The sequence below is a fragment of the Microtus oregoni genome, unplaced genomic scaffold (genome assembly GCF_018167655.1).
Source record: "Microtus oregoni isolate MIOR12 unplaced genomic scaffold, Mior012 000027F_ref0000203, whole genome shotgun sequence".
Lineage (NCBI taxonomy): Eukaryota > Metazoa > Chordata > Mammalia > Rodentia > Cricetidae > Microtus > Microtus oregoni.
In genome coordinates this window covers 22,596,518-22,604,491 of record NW_024543086.1, presented here as the reverse complement: position 1 = coordinate 22,604,491, position 7,974 = coordinate 22,596,518, and positions in this window count along the sequence as shown.

The following is a 7,974-nucleotide window of genomic DNA, read 5'->3' as shown; positions in this document are numbered from 1 at the left end:
TCCATCCCCTCTTACTCCCACTGCCCCTAAGGTATTCCCTCTCCCAGGAGGGACACCGCTCACTCCTCCTCTTCTCTCTACCCTTTCCCATAATTCCCCCTCTTCCTCCTTATACCCTGCTATCCTCAAGAAGGAACTCCCAAAACCCACTTCACCCCCACCTGTTCTTCCCCCGAACCCTGAATCACCCCTCACAGATCTCCTCTCAGAGGAACCTCCCCCTTATGCAGGTCCAGGGGGACAGGAGGCGGCAGCGGCCGAGCCACTCCCGCAAGAATCCCCGCCCCCCTCGCCTATGGCCGGTCGACTGAGGGGCAAACTAGAGCCACCACCTGATTCCACTTCCCATGCTCTTCCCCTACGAGCAGGTCCGAATGGCCAGCCACAGTACTGGCCATTCTCAGCTTCTGATCTCTATAACTGGAAGCAACACAACCCCCCTTTCTCCAATGATCCAATGGCGCTGACTAATTTAATAGAGTCTATCCTAATAACGCATCAGCCCACCTGGGACGATTGCCAACAGCTCTTGCAGCTCTGCTGACCTTGGAGGAAAAGCAGAGAGTCTTTTGGAGGCACAGAAGAACGTCCCGGGCCACAATGGACGCCCGACCCAACTGCCGAATGAGATTGACGCAGCTTTTCCCTTGACACGCCCTGATTGGGACTTTACCACCCATGCAGGTAGGGGACACCTACGTCTTTATCGCCAGTTGCTCATAGCGGGTCTCCAAGGGGCAGCACGTTGGCCTATTAATTTGGCCCAGGTGAGGCAGGTGATAGAAGGGAATGAGGAAACTCCTTCAGCATTCTTAGAGAGACTTAAGGAGGCTTATAGGATGTATACCCCCTATGACCCGGAGGAACCAGGGCAGGCCACCAGCGTTTCAGTGTCCTTCATTTGGCAGTCCAGCCCGGATATCAGAAGTAAGCTACAGAGGCTGGAAGGTCTGCAGGGATATGCAATACAGGATCTGCTGAAGGAGGCAGAGAGAATTTTTAATAAGAGAGAGACACCAGAGGAAAAAGAAGAAAGGCTATGGCAGAGAATGAAAAAGGATCAGGAAGAGAGAGATAAGAAAAAAAAATAAGTAATTAAGTAGTGCAGGGACCAGATCGAAAAGAAGGTAGGACAGGAGAATGGAAGGGGGCCAAAGTGGACAGGGACCAATGCGCCTATTGCAAGGAGAGAGGGCATTGGGTCAGGAATTGTCCTAAGAACCCTAAAGGACCCCGAAAGCCTAAACATCAGACCTCCCTACTGGCCCTGGATGAAGATTAGGGAGGCCAGGGCCAGGAGCGCCCCCCCGAGCCCAGGGTAACACTTCAAGTCGGGGGGCAACCAGTCACCTTCCTGGTAGATACCGGGGTCCAGCATTCAGTCCTGACCCAGACACCGGGGCCGCTCAGCAAATGATCTGCCTGGGTCCAAGGAGCAACCGGTAGCAAAAGATACCGATGGACAACTGATCGGAAGGTTCAGCTGGCCACCGGTAAGGTGACACATTCTTTCCTGCATGTTCCGGACTGTCCCTATCCCTAATTGGGTAGGGACCTCCTCACCAAACTAAAAGCTCAGATTCACTTCGAGGAAAAAGGGGCTAGCATAACTGGCCCTAATGGTGGCCCTTTCCAGATTCTTATGCTACATCTGGAAGACGAATACAGACTTTATGAACCTCAGGAACCCCAGGGGCCTGACATGGCCCCCTGGCTTGATGAGTTCCCGTTGGCATGGGCAGAGACCAGGGGAATGGGGCTGGCCCTGCAGCAGCCCGCACTTGTCATCCAATTAAAGGCAACAGCTACCCCCGTTCGATTAAACAATACCCCATGTCCCATGAGGCATATCAAGGTATACAACCCCATATCAAAAGGCTCTTGGACCAGGGCATCCTTACCCCCTGCCGGTTACCATGGAACACCCCCCTCTTACTGGTAAAGAAGCCAGGGCCTGGGGACTACCGGCCAGTGCAGGATCTGAGGGAGATTAACAAATGGATGGAGAACATACACCCCACAGTCCCCAATCCCTACAATTTATTAAGTACCCTGCCACCATCCCATGTCTGGTATACTGTGCTGACTTGAAGGATGCTTTCTTCTGCTTGCGCTTACATCCTGAAAGCCAGTCCCTTTTTGCCTTTGAATGGAAGGACCCAGGTCTTGGACTCCCGGGTCAATTGACCTGGACCAGGCTCCCCCAAGGATTCAAGAATAGCCCCAACCTCTTTAATGAGGCCCTACACCGGGACTTTGCAGACTTTCGAGTTCAGCACCCTGCCCTGATATTGCTCCAATACATTGATGACCTCCTCCTGGCGGCTGCCTCAGAAAAGGAATGTCAGGAGGGCACAAAAACAATTAGGATATCGGGCTTCAGCCCAAAAGGCCCAAATATGTCAAAAACAAGTCATTTACCTAGGCTATCAATTGAGAGATGGACAGAGATGGCTGACCGAGGCGCGCAAGCAGACCATTACTAACATCCCTGCCCCTAAGAACCCCCGCCAGCTGTGGGAATTTCTGGGGACAGCAGGATTCTGCCACCTCTGGATTCCAGGGTTTGCAGAAATAGCTGCACCCCTATACCCCCTAAACAAACAAGGGGTAATGTTCAGATGGGAAAGAGAACAGCAGGAGGCTTTTGAGGACATTAAAAAGGTCCTGCTGACCTCCCCAGCATTGGGCCTCCCCGACATCACCAAGCCCTTTGAACTGTTTGTAGATGAGAGACAGGGCTATGCGAAAGGGCTCCTAACTCAGAAACTAGGCCCATGGAGGCGTCCTGTGGCCTATCTATCCAAGAAACTCGACCCAGTCGCATCTGGATGGCCACCCTGTCTACGGATGGTGGCAGCTATTGCAGTCCTTACCAAGGACGCAAGTAAACTGACTCTGGGCCAGCCATTGACCATCCTGGCACCCCATGCAATGGAGGCCTTGGTCACACAGCCTCCGGACCGATGGCTTTCCAATGCCTGCATGACTCATTACCAAGCCATGCTCCTGGACGCAGACCAAGTACAGTTTGGACCTGTGGTTGCTCTCAACTCCGCAACCCTGCTCCCCTTGCTGGGGGAAGCAGAGCAGCATGATTGCCTCCAGATTCTTGTGGAAATGCACGGGACCAGACCGGACCTGACGGATCGCCCTCTTCAGGACGCTAACTACACCTGGTACACCGACGGTAACAGCTTCCTGAAAAATGGGGAACGGAGAGCAGGGGCAGCAGTTACCACGGAGACCATTTATGCCCCTCGCCTCATTTCAACCGGCCAATAACCACGCTTCTGCTTCTGTAAACCCGTTTTTGCCGCCCTTTTTCCTATAAAAAGACCTTCTCCCAGTCTGCGGGTGCACAAGTCCTCCGAAAGACTTTGCCGCCCGCAGGTACCTGTGTTTACCTAATAAACCTCTTGCTGATTGCAGCTGTGGTCTCGGAGTGTTTTCTGGGTCCCGGGGTCTTCACTGGAGGGAAGGTCCTCTCCGAGGGTCTTTCAGGCAACAGACCTTATTACAGATGGTTGTGAGCCACCATGTGGTTGCTGGGAATTGAACTCAGGACCTTTGGAAGAGCAGGCAATGCTCTTAACTGCTGAGTTATCTCTCCAGCCCCCAGGAATATTGTCTTCATGTAGGTGATCTTCACAGCGTTTTTTGTTTTTTTGGGTTTTTTTTTTTTTTTTGGTTTTTCGAGACAGGGTTTCTCTGTAGCTTTGGTGCCCGTCCCGGAACTAGCTCTTGTAGACCAGGCTGATCTCGAACTCACAGAGATCTGCCTGCCTCTGCCTCCCGAGTGCTGGGTTCACAGCATTTTTTAAAATTGAGCTGGGTCCCCTCCTCTGTTTCTGAGTGCATAGACCCTGGGCTTCCAGCTAGCTCAGGAAAGGAAAGCAGAAAGAGGCTGAGCTGATCTGGGAAGGGACAGTCATGGTCGAACTCACTGAGTCATGGGAATTGACCCGAGAGACCACTGGCTCTGGGCAGATGTTGGCAAAGGGATTTAGCATATGTTTCCCACTTTTTTGTTTGTTGGTTGGTTTTTTTCAAGACAGGGTTTCTTTGTAGCTTTGGAGCCTGTCCTGGAACTCACTGTGTAGACCAGGCTGGCCTTGAACTCACAGAGGTCCACCTGCCTCTGCTGCCCAAGTTCTGGGATTAAAGGCGTGCGCCACCACCACCAGGCCCATTTCCCACCTTTGCTTTGCTGCCAACTGGTTCTCCACATTAAACAGGCTGCTCAGCCACCGTCCTGCCTCATCCTCAGGAGTAGCTGGAACACGGGTGTGTAACATCACTCCCAGTTTATTCTGAAGTTTTACTTTTTGGAAATGAAACCCTCAAAGGGGCATTTCCTACTTGTTGAGAACAGTCTACATGCCTGCTGGGAGAAGGAAACACTCACTGGCCCTAGGTATGCTTCCCTCGGGTATACACAGCCTCCTAGGCTCTGCAGAGTTGTTTTTCTCTTAGTCTCGACATCCGTCCTTTCTAAGGAAGCCTTGAAGTAGAGTTGAAGTGAGTTAGGGGCCTTTTTGTAGTTGGATTTTTCTTTAGGCCACCAACCAGCTTTCTAAATAAAGCCATGGAGATTTATTATTAATTATGAATCCTCAGCCTTAGTTTAGGCTTCTCTCACTGCTCTTTTAACTTAAATTTAACCTATTTCTACTCATCTGTTTTGCCTCAGGGCTTTCAACCTTTCGTTCTGTATGTCCTACTTTCCTGCCTCCTCCATGAATGACTGGCTGCTCCTGGCATCTCCCTGAGTCTCCTTTTCTTTCTTATATTTCCTCTGTCTTCTTCTGGTCCCTGTTAAGCCTAGATCTTCCCCCTACTCACTCTCTCTGCCCGGAAGTCCCGCCTATACCTCCTGCCTAGCTATTGGCATGTTAGCCTTTATTTAGACCAATCAGGTACCGTAGGCAAACAAAGTAAACAAATGCAACACATCTTTACATAATTTAACAAATATTCCACAACACCTTTTTGTTAGTATTGTCTCTCCTGACAGCATCCTTTCCTTCTCTCAGTCTGCTGTCCTTTATTCCCAGTGCCATCCCTGTCAACATCATTTCATATGCTCATGTGCACATGCTCATTTGTATATGTAAACACGAGTTGCATGTGCACATGCTCATTTGTATATGTAAACACGAGTTGCATGTGCACATGCTCATTTGTATATGTAAACACGAGTTGCATGTGCACATGCTCATTTGTATATGTAAACAAACAGAGTTGCATGTGCACATGCTCATTTGTATATGTAAACACGAGTTGCATGTGCACATGCTCATTTGTATATGTAAACAAACAGAGTTGCATGTGCACATGCTCATTTGTATATGTAAACAAACAGAGTTGCATGTGCACATGCTCATTTGTATATGTAAACACGAGTTGCATGTGCACATGCTCATTTGTATATGTAAACAAACAGAGTTGCATGTGCACATGCTCATTTGTATATGTAAACAAACAGAGTTGCATGTGCACATGCTCATTTGTATATGTAAACACGAGTTGCATGTGCACATGCTCATTTGTATATGTAAACACGAGTTGCATGTGCACATGCTCATTTGTATATGTAAACACAAGTTTCAAGTGTACCGCTGTGTATAAGACTTAAAAAATGGATGTCTAAAATAGCAGAGACTCGCGAAAGAAATTTGAAATGGGATTAGAGCTGTAACTCAGTAGGTAGGGTGCCTACCTAGCATACACAAAGGTCTGGGTTAGATCCCCAGCACCCTACCGACCAGGTATGATAGAGAATGCAGGTAAGATTGGCACTTGTGAGGTCGAAGCTGGAGGATCAGAAATTCAAGGCTTTATTGACAACATAGCCAATTTGAGGCCTGCCTGGGTTACGAGACTGTCTTTGGAGAAAAAAAAATCTACACGCATGCCTTTAATCCCAGCACTGAGGAAGCAGAGGCAGGAGTATCTTTGTGAGTTAGAGACCAGCTTGTTCTACATAATGAGTTCCAGGACAGCCAGAGTTAAACAGAAAGACCCTGTCTCCAAATAAATAACAAATTTTCCTACCTACACTCAGGAATGGTGAACTGGAGATTCAGTGAGTGACTTAGCAACTGAACTATGTTACCCACAGTACATACTGCAGATTAGCCTGTAAAACGAAGCCTAACAGCCACTCGGTGTATTGCAGGCAATGTAGTCCTCTTCTCGCAGCCTGAGGTCGAGAACTGAGGCCTCTGGAGCCAGTCTGTGACGGGCATTATGGGCAGGTAGTTCTCATGTTGGCTGAGTCAGCTGCTGAAGGTGATATCTTTCCCACTCTTGATTCACCTGATATGGCTGTGCAGGGATGATGGGTCCCATGCCAGCCACTGTGTCTCATTCATTCTGCAGTACAGCCCCAGTGTATGGGCCAGGCTGCCCTGAGGCGAGAGCCTGATGAACAATACATGAAGCACTCCACAGCTAGAACTTCTCCAGAAGCCACCAGGCCAAAACTTCTGATGCTGCCAGAGTCAGTGCAGCAAACCTGACCTGAGAATATCTTTGGACTGACTCTGTGTCCTGTGGCCACCATGAGGACATTGCACAAGTACTTCCACTGTACCCAGGGTATAGAGTAGGAAGGAGGATGCATGTGTCTCCTGTGTTGCAGACCCCATAGCCTAGTGGCTTCTGTAACAGAAACCTCTATAGAGTCAAGATGTTGGGAGGGATGGAGGACCTGGTGGAGAATCCATTCACACTTCCAGCTTAAAGTGGCTGCTAATGCCCCATTAATTGAGCCCCATGACACTTTCCCTCCTTCCTGCTCCCTCTCCCTTTTTTATTTCTTCTGGTTTTTCGAGACAGGGTTTCTCTGTTCTGGAACTTGCTCTGTAGACCAGGCTGGCCTTGAACTCCGGGCTCCACCCATCTGTCTCCCAAGTGCTAGGATCAAATGTGTGCGCCACCACACCCAGCTTTTAAGTTGTGTTCTGAGGTTCGAGGGGACATGAATTTTGGGGGGATTCTTGGCGCTGCTCACTACCGCACAGTAAGAGACGTGGGTGCTTATACTATGGGGTTTGTGTAGCTGGCCCATGACTGCTGCCCACCAGCACTCTCTAGCCAGAATCCCCTCCTTCCCAACATTACAGAAAGAAAACGTGGGACTTGTTCAGGAGCCAGTGAGGAATTAGGTGAATTTGGGGTCCCCTTTGCAGATTTGGAGCTGCTATGTAAAAGGGGTTGCCTGGGTAGAAATACTTTCCCAAGATCTCAACCTCCTGGGAAGCCTGGGGATTGAGCACCTGTCCCTGGAGTGGGGAGCCTGGGTTGCCTTGACCCTCATTATCCTCTTCTCTAAGCCTCATTGGCCTGTAAGGTGAACTTCTGTGATCAGTCCACACCCATGCTTGGGTGAGTGACTGAGAGCTGATACAGACACGTGGTAGTAGTTACTGAAGTTAAGAGGCAACTTTTGAAGCTGTGGAATTCTGGGATGTTCCATCCAGGTGGTATGTCTATTCCTCATGGCTGAATACATTTTTTAAAACATTGCAAAGGGACTTCCATTCCCAGCACCCACATGGCAGCTTGCAAGTATAACTCTAGTTCCAGACACATAGACACATACATATATGCAAAATACCAATGGACATAAAATTTTAAAACAACACATTTAGTGAAACTGGAGAGATGGCTCAGTGGTTAAGAGCATTGACTGCTGCTCTTTTAGAGGTCCAGAGTTCAATTCCCAGCACCCATATGGTTGTTGCAGAATATTTGTTTACACTGTGAAGATGTGTCTTTGGTTTAATAAAGATCTGAATGGCCTCACACCTGGGTTCCAGACACTAAAAGAAAAAAAGATCTGAATGGCCCATAGCTAGGCGGAAAATAAGTCAGGAAGGACTTCTAGGGACAGAGAGGACTCTGGGGGAAAAAAAGGCAGGGTCACCAGCCAGAGGCAAAGGAAACAACACTGGCAGTAGGAGAGAT